General features: G+C 38.7%; 1 long non-coding RNA gene across 2 annotated transcripts; it reads right to left on the bottom strand.

Moving 5' to 3' along the window:
* Positions 1-7,328: 7,328 nt before the first annotated feature.
* On the bottom strand, positions 7,329-12,879 carry LOC113750967. 2 transcript variants are annotated; one of them, XR_003464737.1, is made up of 3 exons: positions 12,856-12,879; positions 11,287-11,364; positions 7,329-7,429 (listed from the first exon to the last, which is right to left on the bottom strand). It is a non-coding gene; the product is annotated as an uncharacterized LOC113750967 (long non-coding RNA). The 2 variants fall into 2 exon arrangements; XR_003464742.1 differs by lacking the exon at positions 12,856-12,879 and adding an exon at positions 12,587-12,614.
* Positions 12,880-14,249: the final 1,370 nt, after the last annotated feature.

Consider the following 14,249-nt stretch of genomic DNA (forward strand, 5'->3'; position numbering starts at 1 on the left):
GTAGTTGCAATATTTTAAAGTGCATGTCATAGTTTGGTAAGCCCCTGTGCAGGTATCCATGGCTGAAATTGATGAAGAAGCGTAAATCAGACTCTTACGAATCAAGGCCTCAAGGAGGAGCAACCATGCCGCAATGCAAATCAATTGACCAATTGCACAATAATTGGTGGAAACTGGGCCAAATTATTTTTGGAAAAAATTCCCTCGAAAAATCGGAAAAATTCAAAAGTCAGAAGTCAAAAATCAAATTCTTGTTTCTTGGAAAATCAAATTTAATTGCTTGTTTCTTGGTAAATCAAATTCAATTTCTTGACCAATTGGATGGCAGGACCGGGTTTTATCCCGCTGACCGCTTAGTTCGGCAGGACCGGGTTTTATCCCGCTGACCGCTTACTTCGGCAGGACGGGGTTTTATCCCGCTGACCGCTTACCTCGGCAGGACCGGGTTTTATCCCGCTGACCGCTTACTTCGGAACCGGGTTTTATCCCGCTGACCGCTTACTTCGGCAGACCGGGTTTTATCCCGCTGACCGCTCTTACATCACGTTGGGACCGGGTTTTTTCCCGCCAACCTCGGCAGGACCGGGTTCTATCCCGCTGACCGTCCACACTCCGTCAGGCTCAGATGTTATCCCACTGACCAATTCTTCATACTGGGACAAATTATTTTGAAAAAAAAATCATCATCAAATCAAAAAAATCAAAAAAAAAGAAGAAAAAATCAAAAAAAATCAAAAAAATCAATAATCAAATCAAGTTCATCACGGCAGGCTCGGGTTTGACCCCACTGTCCGATTGTCGAGACATTTCATTTTCACAGCCACTGGAACGTGGATCAGTCCCATTAACACTTCATTTCGCTTCTTTCATTTGCATCACCAATAAACATGGGTCAACCCCACCAATACTCCATCTCACTTCAATTCATCCCATTTAAATTTCTGTTCGGGTCTATCCCGTGGGTCTATCCCAATTTTAAATTTCTGTCCGCGTTAATCCCTTGGGTCTATCCCAATTTTACATTTCTGTCCGGGTCTATCCCGTGGGTCTATCCCAATTTTAAATTTCTGTCCGGGTCTATCCCGTGGGTCTATCCCCGTTTTAAATTTCTGTTCGGGTCAATCCCGATTTTAAATTTTCTGTTTGGATCAATCCCATTTTAAAGTCTTCATTTCAAAAAAAAAAAAAAAAAAAATCTGGTAAAGAGGTCAGTCCTCGTTTCAGAAGCGTCCGTCGTCCGGATCGTTCGTAGCCGAATAACACAGGTAAGTATTTAGTGTCTACTTCTTTGTCTCAAGTTTTTTCAAAACTCAGACAAAGAGGGGCAAACTGTAGACACCAAATTTTGATTATTTTTAATTTCATTTTTTATCATTTATTATTTATCTATCTATTTATTATTTATTTTTATTTTTAATTTTTAATTGGGTTAGATTCATCATTTTCATTTTTGTAAGATGTTAAAAGTGGCCTTAATTCTCTTAAATTTGGTTTGAAAATTGTTAATTTATTTTTAATTGATTTTTGAAGAAAAATGAAAGTGGCAAAGTAGGTGGAAATGTGTATGTTGAACAAGTGTACAAAACAATCATTGGACAAGTGGTTAAGGAATTTGGGGACAAGTGTCCCTTTGCTTATTTTGACAACACAACATTTAGGAGGACACTTGTTTAGCTTAGGAGAGGGGACGGGGGACTAGAGGAAAAAAAAGAAAAACTGCAACGGATGAGAGGAGGTCGGTTAAGGGCGAAGAAAAAACGAAGGAGTTGCGGCGGCGGGAAAAAGGGCAACAGAGGCCGATGGCGGCTAAGGTCAATCGGCCAGAAAGAAATGGAAAAACTATAGGGAAAAAGAAAAGGCCCAGAGGATGAAAAAAAAACAAAAGGGAGCTACGGCAAAAACAACGAAAAGAGAGAAAGGGAAAAATCAGAACGGGGGCGGAGAGAAAAACAGCAAGAGTTGACGGCTGAGGAGCTAAGGAAAAGCAGAGGGGTTTCGGCTAAAAAAAGGGGAAAGAGAGCAAAGAGGGAGCTTCGGCTGGAACAAGGGGAAAGCTGGGGAAGTTTTGGGGCTTCAGGCTAGATAAAAACAGAGAATGGGAAGCGGAAAAGCAGCTGGAGTTTTGGGGTTAAGAAGGAAGAGATCAGGGCAGAGGATGAGGGCAAGAAACAGCAAGAAAAGAGCGGCGGACAAGGGTTGATCAGGATGGAAGAGAAGCTCGGGCAGGAGAAAAATTTTCTGGAAAAAGAAACGAGAAGCGGAGGAGGAATCTCTTTTTTCATCTCTCTCGATTTCTTTCCATATTGATACCTTCTTCTTCTTCATCGGTCCAAATATTTTACTCCCCAGTCAGCCCTCAACCGACGAACCTTTACCCTGAGGTCTTTGTCCCTGTTTCCTCAGTTACAGCAGAAAACCTTCCCGTTAACTTCATACCCACCACCAAGGCACCAGTACTCCACCCATGCCACCATTTCACCGCCACCCAAAGCGCATATGATACGGAAGCCTCTTTATTTTCTCCATTTTTTATTTCTCCTTTTTCTTCTATTGAATCTCAGCTACCGACTTGCTGTTTAGTGAAGTTTTCAAACAGAGAGTTAATTTTGGGTTGAAGATTGATTTGTTAAGGCTGCCTTTCTGTGCAATTTCTTGTGTAAATGGGATGTGAGTTATGGTGAAGGTCCTGAATCCCAGAATTTGAGAGATATGTCGAAGAAGGAGATGGGTTTGGGTTGGATGCTATGATTAAAGCACACCGCTGGAATCTGCCGTCGTTTACAAATTTCACCAAGCAAGAGCACCGTAAGTTTTTTCTTCTCTTTTTAAATTTCAGTTTCGGTCAAGTTATTGAAATGGTTTGCTGGGAGCATTTTGTTTCAATTTTGTGCTGATTGTTCATGTTTCTTTGAGATACATATGCTCTGTATGTTGACTGGGCAAGAATCCTTGTTGATGTTGATAATTTTGGGGCCAATTGTAGCTCCAATGGAACAAAAAAGTAGTGAATTTTCTAACGCCCCTAACCTGTTCGACGAATTGCTTGATTGAAATTTCTGATTCAAAGGTGATTTATCTGCATTTTTCGGATGAAGAGAACAAGTAGCCGGTGTCGTTTTTCATGAATAAAAGCAGTATTTGATGGGCTTTGTTTTCTTAATTTCCCTTCTTGCATGAAATCGATTTAATGATATGAATTCAGATGAGAAAAGATTCATGTGAGTCCGAAGTTTTTTTTTCGGACATTTTTCCTTCGTAAGAAAGCAGCAATGTTGATCTGATGTTGAATTCAGTTGGGGAAGATGAATACTTGCTTAAATTGAAGTTTCAGTCCCTCCATTTTCTTTTTGTTTTATGATTTGGTCCTGCATCTTCTGAGCTTCATAATTTGCCTCCAACACCTGCATAAGTCCTTCAATTAGGTCCCTGCTTTGGGTTGCATTTGAATCCCAAGTCTCCCCTTGTCCTACTATGGCCCAATCAATTGAATGATTTCCTCGATTTGGTCCTTGATGGCTTTTAATTTTACAACTTCATTGCTTGTTTGTTTCAATCGATTACCATGCTTTGTTTAAATTGCACTTCATGCATGAATTTAAAAGCTTTATGACCATGTGAGCCCGTGTTTGCATGTTTTCTTTAATTTTCCCAAGTAAATTGGTACCTTGACCATTTCTTTTATTTTGGAGGATAAATAAGTGATTTCACTTCATTGAGGCCCAATTTCAAGGGAGGTACACTCTACCCTTTTATTTGCACTTCATTTGACCTTATGTGCTCCTATGTGCTATATGGATATGCATGTCTACCTCGCTTTCCTTACCTCCTTGCATGCATTTACTTGCTTTTACTTTTATTTAAGTTTTTATGGGGTATGTGTACACCTCTTGGCTTGTAATAGATAGGGCTTGGCGAGCAATTTGGTCCATTTCCCCCTTCCCCTTTACGTTTTTATGGGGTATGTGTACACCTCTTGGCTTGTAATAGATAGGGCTCGGAGAGCATCTGGTCCACTTCCCCTTCCCCTTGGTTGCTTGCTTTTGTTGCTACATGTTTAATTGCTTTATTAGGCTCTTGCATCTAGTCGAGCATGCTAAGTGTTACGTGTTACGTGTTTACGAGTGTTTTGGCATGTCTACTCGCTTTCCATAGCCATGAATGAATGTGATGGATGAATGTACGTTTCCGCTAGTCCAACGCTAGTCGGAATTCATAGAATGGGCTAGTCCAACGCTAGACCCTTAGGGATTTCCTCTCGTTAGTACACATTTGCATGTTCATTACATGTCATGCATTCTTTTTAGTTTTATCATTTTGCATGCCCCTCGAACCCCTTTTCCCTCCATTTTAGGATTTTTGCATTTCATGCTAGTTATAGGGTTCATTTGCTTGAGAGTCCCCTTAAATATGGGATATAGACGAGTGTGGCTTTTTCTAAGCCTTAGCACGCTTGTATTCCCTCTATAAAAGGGCAAATTGAGTCACGATTTAGGTCTCCCCGTACCCAATATGCATGAATTCCCTAGGCTCATGCATTTTTAAATCCACTCTACCATTTTATACCCTCATGACACTTTCATCTTTCCTCCTCATTTTGCACACGTGCACCTTTATGTTGCTTCACTTGCACACGAACACTTTTATCGTCACTTGCACACATGCACTTCATATTATCATTTCACATACCGTACCTTACCCACTCACGTGCACCTTTTCATTTACATATTTATTGTCTTTTATTACTTTTTCAAACTCATGTCCTCACATTGCATACATGCATTCCATTCATTTGCATCCCACTCGCATTATTCGTGACTTCTTCAAAGGATCGTTATTGGGCTTCACAATTAATGTGATTGGCACCACTCAACCTTTGAAGAGAAATTTCCCCCAATACCCCTAGGTCTAGGGTTTGCATTCATGTAGTGCATCCAAATGTAATAAATTCTTTGGTTAAAACAAGAAAATTTTTTGATTAAATCATGCAACTAGCCTTGGCTAGGTCAAAGGGGTGCCTTGGATTTTATCCTTGCCTTCCCCTTTGTCAAATGTGACTCCCGAACCTTTTTCTTTGGTTTACGTAGACTAGGAGTCGTTTAAAAAGGGTTTTATCACTACTTTTTCCTATTTTTCTTTAAAAATACATTTTTTGGTGACTTGGTACACCTTAACTCATTACCAAGTGGCGACTCCGTATTTTGTTTTCAAAAAACCCTTTTTAAACTATAATTTTGGGTCAAATCGTCGCATTCTCAAACCCCCATTTAGACCCATTTTTCTTTTAAATCACAATTCATTTTCCAATCACGAATTCAATCACAAAAATACATTTTTTAAAATCATTTATTTATTTATCAAAAAATGGGGCGCGACAGAACAATTAGGAAAGCGTATAACAGCACAAGATAGGATACAGGGTTCTCAGGAGCCATTCTCCACGCTTGATCAAAATCTACCGTAGTTGACCCTCCGTCAACTCTCACTACCTAAGGTCCATGTAGATCTTTTTATTTTTCTTAACTCCGGCCACCAATCATACCCCTTTACCGGGCCCGAACACCAAACACGAGAGTGGTAATACTCGAGTATATCTTAATATAGACTGGTCGAGGGATTCACCCAACAACGTTACGTCCAACACGTGGTTACCAGGTCAGGATAAGAGGCCCTCCTACCATTAAGGTGTGGTACATTCCCCTGCCTAGTGATTTAGTACTTGAGATAGGATAAGAGGCCCTCCCACCCTCAGGTGTGGTACATTCCCTTACTCAGTACTTAGCACGTGAGATAGGATAAGAGGCCCTCCCACCCTAAGGTGTGGTACATTCCCCTACTCAGTGCTTAGCAAGTGCAAGCAGGATGCTCACGAAAACATTTCAAACAAGTCACCACTCGAAAGGCTAGTGTGATAAAGTACACACTGCTCACTTCGATGGATCAGAAACCATTTTCCAATTATCACATATCAAGTCAAGAAAGCACTTTAATCAAGTAGGCATAGAACAAGCAGGGACACTCACCAAGAGTGAAGTCACAGATCAAGTTGGGAATCGAAATCCACGTCCTCGCTAAACTCTAGAAAACCAAGTTCTAAAACTATAAGTTTTACTATACAAGTTCTTGGTTTACGTATATAAAAGATTATCTAGTATATAACTAGTTTATTTTCTTGAAATAAATCGACAATCCACTTAAAGTTAAAAGCAGTAAAATATTTCGTATAGTTTCCTTAAAAATACTTTTCTTTCTAGAGGTGTAGCTAAATCTAATTTACTTAAAGTAAGTTTTCTTGCCGAGCAAGTTTTCTACAATTTTTTTTTTAGTTAAAATTATTAAAATCTCGTGTTTTTGACAATTTTCCTCTAGAACAACTAGCCGGGACAATTTTAAAAGAAAGAAAATAAAATAAAATAAAACCTAGGGTTTTAAAAACTAGTGCAATCATTTTCTAAAGGTAATAAAGCTAGTTTAAGCGAAAGAAAGAACTAGCTGGTTAGCCAGGTTTTAAAAGTACCGACACTTGAATTTTTAGCATTATTGTGTTATGCTTAGTCTTTATAGCTTATAATCTGCCCAATCTCAACCAACATAAATGTTACACCATTCCAGAAAATAATCTCACGAAAAACCTTAACTAATTCGGCCAGTGACCGTATACTACCTCCAGCAATAAACGGTTAACTTATAATGCTTTGTCCATAATTTTTCTTCAGTTTTTACTTCAATTCAACAAGCAAAAAGTGACTAGCAAGCCACAAAATAGTCTTAAGCATCCAGTATGAAAGTTTCAGCTATAATTCGAAGGAAAACTGATCGGATGCTCAATCCCCTTCTCTTGGCCAAATTTTCTCACAACAGTCAACCAAGTGCACATTTTTCTCGAGTAATCTCATCCATTTATGTTCAAAAAATTTTTTTTTTTTACGCATGTCCAGACCAAACCAATATAACCAAAAATCGCAATTCAAACATCAGTTTCGCTAGGGCTTCATCAATCATTAGCCCTAGGTCTCACAAGTTCAATTGTGACAGCCCCACCTTCTCCTAAGGCGAACCAAAGGGCTCGGCGGACCGCCTGCCCAACTCTCGTCGGGACTCACTACAGTTCTCAAATAAAATACATCACTCATATCCAATAACATAGGGTACAACCTCAAGAATAAACGAAATAACATTTTTCAAACTTAGAACGAGATAAGATACATTACAAATCTCAAGTAAGGGTATCATTCCCCGAATAAGACAAAAGTCCTCAGTTCTCAAATAATTACATCAAATACTTATCAAGTGAATCGAATTCAAATTATATATGAGATATCCCTTCAGGCACTAATAAATCAATACAAGCGCTTTCTTTGGCCTCGAGCCCTGTGGGGAAAAATTATTTTTGGGGGTCACCAATTAAGCCTCAGAACTTCCACTTCCAAACCTGTTAAGGAAAACAAATTGGGGTGAGCTAATGCTCAGTGAGGCCAAGGAAAAACATGCAAGGATGCGAGCAAAAACACAATATAAAGCAATAACTCGAGTAACAAGTAACTGCGAAACATTAAGCAAGTAGGGAATTTAATCACAATAAAAGGATACGGGAGCTCTCAGGAGCTAATCCACGCACGATCCAAGCTCAGGTAGTTGACCCTCCGTCAACTTTCACAGTTATCCATGTAGAACTCCACTTACTACCTCCAGCCACCATGACACCCTCTTGGATCCGTAACCAAACAAGCATGTAGGTGGTATCACTTAACAAGTATGTGACAGCCCCACCTTACCCTAAGGCGAACCAAAGGGTTCGGCGGACCGCCTGCCCAGCTCTCGCCAGGACTAACGGTTCGGTATAGAACGAACTAATACATCCCGAAACTTACCAACGCGGGTAAACAAATCAAAATGTTAAAATTACAAAAAAATAAAAGCGAAGTCGGCTATGAATAGTAACCGACTCGTCAGAACCCAACCGAATACCAAGCAAACATTCCCATCTTGAAACTTAGCATTTACAAGCCAAAGTGGCATACAAAAGTATTCAAAAGTGGATACATGTCTGGTTTGCCAAATCAAAAGGAAAACAGTTCCCAAAAGTACATTTAGGATTTTAATACATGAGCTATACAAAAGATATGTTCAACCAGCTCAATTTGGCAGCCATTTGTCAAATCCAGTCCAAAAGTATTTATTTTCCTGTAAGGAAAACAAAAGGAACAGAAAGGGGTGAGCTTGCGCTCAATGAGGTATCAAACATATAGCAGAAAAATCATGGCATTTCACACTTAACAAATCAGATACACATGCCAGATGTAAAGTAAAGTAACTAATGATTCACATAGGAAGGATACAGGTGGCTCTCAGGAGCCAGCTTTCCAGCGCAGTACTTGATCCAAGCCGGTTGACTCTCCGTCAACGTATATAGAACCAACGTCCGTAGACCCCACTTTACACCGAATCCCGTTCACCAAACACCCCTTTACCGGGCCCGCTCACCGCAAACGAACAGAAATGGTAATACTCGAGTATACCGGAATCAAGGGTCTCAATACCCAAAGATCCCAAAACAGACTACCGTGGTTCGTTATCTAATCGTCCAGGCCCTTGCCGGCCCGACTCGAATAACTTAGCCACAGGATTTGAGCTCATAGGTCACAGAAATCCGAACAGATGCAGACACAGATAACAGATTCAAATTTTGCATAGTAAATTGGCATATGAACAGACAAGAGAACGAGTGTGATAAAGTACACCCTCGTCTCAAACAAATTAAACAGATTGCAGAGCAGAAATCAAGTTAAACAGCAATGGAGGGGAGTGGTACACTCACCGATTCAAGTACAGATACCTCAAAAGCCGATTCAAGTGATTGGCTTTAATCGCCAAGAAAGGCTAAAATAATCAAAATAAACCAATTGAAGGTTTCATATCCAAAATCGAGTGAACGGAATGTACAAGTGAGGCTCGACTACACGTCGTACGCCTTGCCAAATAAATAGTAATGCAAGGGTGGAAAACATGATTTTCTTGGAAACGAAAAGGTAACATGAAGACCTAAGCGCAAACAACCCAAAAGCCCTTCGCTCAAATCACAAGTAAATCCAACTAGCCTTTAAGTAAAATTTCGGCAGCATATCCCTTGTGTTTACCTATTTTCCAGCCATCATGGCTTCATTAATTCCTCAAATCAGTCTCAACATCTCACACAAAATTCATCTCATTTCCCAAAAGCCGTTCACTAGGCTCAAAGTAGTACAAGTACAAAAGTTAGCTAGGAAATGACCGGAATGAAAACAATCCCTAAAACATGCAAACAAATACAAGGAGACTCGATAACGAGTCATAAACCAATGCCAAATATGACCCCAATAGGGTTCCATAAACATATACAAACATTAAAGAAACCAGAAAATTCGAACATGCAATTAACTTTGGCCCTGAAAAAAAACAGGTTTTGACTTTACTTTGCGGTAATAGTACCAAATGCACTACGATTATCGGATGAGGGTGCAAGACCCACCATTTCGAAGCTAAAAGACAGGGCTACAACTTCACAGAAGGTCACTCCACCCAGTTTTGAGTGCAAACAGGTCAAAAATGCAAGATACTTCATCAACAACGTAAAACAGATTCACCAAAATGCATTCTAGCGGAAACATCATAACTCAGGCTCTACAAGTCCAAATCCAGAAATTCCAAAACCAGATGAAATCTAAGAAACAGGGCTAAATTTCATCAGAAGGCCTCAACAACCAATTCGGAAGCAATTCCAGCCAAAACAACCAATTACAGTCGCAAATCCCAATTTCGGGTAAAACCAGAACAGCAATAGTAATTTCGACTTTTCTCACTCTACGCTACTCCGATTGACCTGAAATTTTGTAGACACCTCTAAAATGTCATTCCCTACAACTTTCATGTTTTAAGCCAAGGCCAATTCGGCCTCTATCTAGGACCAAAAATTTCGGACAGAATGAAGAACCAAGAACCCTAATTTTCCAGAATTTCTTCCAAAACAGAAATTGATTGCAATTGTCCACTTTTTCCACCTTCTAGATGCCTTATATACCATTTCCAATCATCATATATAGCCACACAATCATGTTCATATTAAAACAGAAAAATCCCCAAAAATAATAAAAGTTCATCAATTCAACCACAACTCAAGATATAACCCATAAATTTGCATCTTATACAACCACTAAGCATGATTTAAGCATCAAATAAGGGAGGAGGGTGGTTCTTCATGACTTACCTTTAAAACAAGAGAGAGAGAGAGCTATGGGTCACCTCAACCTTCCAAATAACTTCACCAATCACCTCAAAATCACTAAGTGAAGAGGTTTTATGGAACAAAAGTAAGACTAAGTAGTTGTTTTGATGATTTGGAGCAAGATGAAATCAAGAACTTGGAGAGTTTTTTTCTTCTTCTTGTCAAGAGAGGTTCGGCCACAAGCTTGGAAGAAATGGAAGATTTTTAGTCAATTTTTGGGTTTATGTAATAAATGGTAAAAGGATAAATAGTAAGTCAAATTGAAGATGGAATCTCTAAGTGACACATATCACTTTCATTAATTACTTGCCTAACTTTTGTCTCTCTCTCACCAACCACTTGGTAACCTCTAAATATCTCATAACACCCGATAAAATAATTCCAGTATCCAAAACTTAACCTAGTTGGCCGAAATTTTCCGAACTTTTCGCACTAGTGGGTCCCACGTCCGGTATACGTTCTTAATTTCTCAAAATCTATTCGATACTAGAAAAATCATCTAAAAACTATATCTGCTCCTTAAAATTATATAAAAAAATTTTCTAATCACGAAAATGCAGAAAACAAGCCATGAAAAATTCTAAAACCTAGAAAATGAAAATTACGGGTTCTCACAAAGTATACCTAGCAAGACCCCTTATTTGGATCAAGCTATAACACTTCCCAAGGTTCACCAAGTTTTTCGACCAAACCCATGCCGGCTCGAGTTACAAGGCTAGCCAATGGGTTTGGGCGTCCCCCCCCCATTCACTTTTAGGTCGATGAGACGAAGCTCCAATCGACAAGATTTCGTCATAGCATTGAGACGGGATGAGCGGTACCTCCTACCCTAAAAGGGCATGATACATTCTGCCGCTCAATGCTCACGAAAAACACTTTCATTTGCATTCACATGTAACACGTATCACTTATCAAGCAAGCAATTTCATGAAAGAGAGGACAAGGGCGATAAAGTACGCCCTAGCCTCATTAACTAGCAAGTACAAGAATCATTTCATTTAAACACTTCACATGCACTTGATACTCACCAAGTATCAAAAGTCAAAGTTTGAGAAATTAGCTCTAAGACGCTTCGCCGGGAGTTCCCTCGAAGTCCTCTTGAGATCCTGAAAGTATGCAATAATGCATTGTATCTCAAATTCCAGGCCATACAGTATTCGTGTAAAGAAAAGAAATAGTCAATTTTGACTCCAAAATTCAAGTTTCCAAAGTATTTCAGTTCATAAGGAACCGACTTTCAAATGAGGTCTCAAGTGATAGGTGAACTCAAGTTCACCATGAAAATAGGTTTGAAATGCTCTAAGAGTTCTAAAAATGTAACCTAGGCCCTTAAAAGAACATTTAGGTCCAAATTGGAAATTTTCACTTTTCGAGTCATTCTTGGAAATATCAGTCCGGAAGTTCGGAAAGTCTAAAAATGGCAAATTTTACACCGTCAAAAACTTCATTCGAAGCATAACAACTTTGTAGAAGGTCACTTTCCAAGAATCAAATCAGAAACAAGTCAATTTCTCCAAGAAAGTTTACTATTCATTGAAGATAGGTCAAAACAGTCCAAGTTTTTCCAATAATTTTGGAATTTCGCTAAAAATCATAGAATCAAAACCAGCCTTTGAAATTTGATATGCATGTAAAGTACCAATCCAGGTTTCAAATGAAAAAAATGGAACTCGATTCCGATGTTCCTAGCTCAAGAAATAAAAAGTTGAAGTTCGCTAAAATTCCTGGACTGTTGGCCTTTCCAGAAATTTTCCAGATTTAATGCACTTCGCTAATTAGGCCGTATCTTACTCGATTCTCAGTGATATTGAAAACGGTTGGTGGTGTTAGAAACTAGGTTCACAAGGATATATTTATGTAGAAGAAATCATTTCCAAAATCCAGACATAAGCGGTTCAAAATCAAGCAACAAAATGGATTTTCTGGACAGTCTCGGATGAACAGTAATAAACAGACAGCCAACTTTCAAAACTCGCCACGAATCGCTCGGGACGAACTAGAAAATGAGCTTGGTACCATTTTAAAGCTCTAAGAGTCTACTTTCAAATGCCACAAACGGCACTCAATTTCGATCAACGAGCAAAACGTTATAGCTACACAAATGTTGCTGGTCAGAAAATTCTGGAGCTTGTTCCAGTTTTGCTTCTTTACTTGTAACTCAAAATTTAACCAACCATTTGGGTTGATTTTTGGTAGACAACCACAATACACATAGCACAACATATCTACACCAATTTGGAAGCTCAATTAGCACCAGAAAATTTTCGAAATTACAGGGCAGCAGCAAACAAGAAAGTCGGGCAGCAAGTCAGAAATTTCAGACAGTACCTTCTCCAAATTTCTAACTTTCTTCCAACTTCATTCCATCAATCATTCTATATACATGTAACATAGCACAATATCAGCAACCACAACATGTTAATTCATCACATCAGCCACCAATAAACATCCTCAAACCCTCGAGCATGTCATGGAATTGCAAGAACATAATTACTCAACCAATCAACCCAAATTCTACCATAGGTTGCAAACCCATGCTACCTTTGCTCCATTTGAGCTATAATTTTGCAAGATTGAAGTGTGGGTGAGTGAGTTACCTCAAGAACTTAGTTGGACAGCTTTAGAGGCAGAAATCTTGACCGAAATTCCTCCAAGAAAACCGATGAACAGCCCCCTCTTCCAAGCTAGGATCAAAGCCCTCTAATGGATGATGAAATTTGGAGGTGGATTGAAGCAAGTTTGTGAGGATTTTGGCTAGATTTTTTTCTTCCCATCTTCGGCCCAACTAGAGAGTGACGAGAGGAGAGAGAGTGAAATCAGGTATTGTAATGAAAGTGGAGAGAATTGGTGACTTAATGGTTAAGTCTAAGTGTCAACTCATGCTAGGTCCGTTTAGGGTCTTCGCGTGTCCAATTTTCGCGCTCGTTTGCAACTTTTGTGCACTAAACCTCTGAGGTAATTTCCCTAGTACATTAATAGTACATTACTAGTAGTCTAATATCATGTTCTTAAAATCTCCAATTAATCAAATTAATGTGCCTGTCGGGGCCTTTTCGGCACGCGCGCGTATAAAGGTCAAACTTAAGGGTTTTCTCGTTTGAACTTGGAAATTCAACTTATTCGATTCTAAAACTCTAAAATATGATAATCCAAGTATATATATATATACAATAAAAATCACGATAAGCAATTCATCTTGAATAAATTTGGGCATTAAAATAATATGCGCGTAAAGAACCAATCGGTAAAATTTATTTTCGAGAAATTCATGTACTTTAGTATATTTTATTTTTTTTTTGGTAACTCGAGTACGAAATATTTTTAAAATGACCAATTTAACAATATTTTGAAATAATAAAATTATGGGTCCTCACATCCTCTCCCCCTTAAGAGAATTTCGTCCTCGAAATTCATACCTTAACTCAAAAACTCCAGATGTCACTTTTGCATCCCACTCTTACGAATTGTAAAACTTATTCCGCATTAAATATCACGTAAGTCTTGTATTCTTAATCTGTTCACGACGAGCGAGATAACAATTCCTTCATGCGGTTCACAGATTCAATTGCCTTAAGAAATTTGTCAATTCAAGAACAAATGATGTAATAGCCCTTTAAATTGGTATACGCAATGAACTTTAAATATCTCGCAGATCAAATTCGATAAGATCTTATTAGCACACAAGTTTTGTCCTACTGGACCTTAACCCTAGTAATCTTTCAAAATAGATAGTAAGAGCCCTCAAGAATCAATAACTTCAAAAATCATATCTGGTTCCGTATACATGTATGCAAATATCGAAGTACGAAATGAAACCTTACATTCAATAATATCTTATTGTAGTCCCCAAGTCATTTATGAGTATTACTGCCAATTTTTAACCCAAATACGACTTAAAGACCCAAATCCATTAATGCTACTAGTGTATTCATTACTCCCAATGGCATAATTGAATTTCAAAGTGCTTACTTTTCTGATGAACTAGCCTTAA

Source organism: Coffea eugenioides, chromosome 1 (genome assembly GCF_003713205.1).
Source record: "Coffea eugenioides isolate CCC68of chromosome 1, Ceug_1.0, whole genome shotgun sequence".
Taxonomy (NCBI): Eukaryota; Viridiplantae; Streptophyta; class Magnoliopsida; order Gentianales; family Rubiaceae; genus Coffea; species Coffea eugenioides.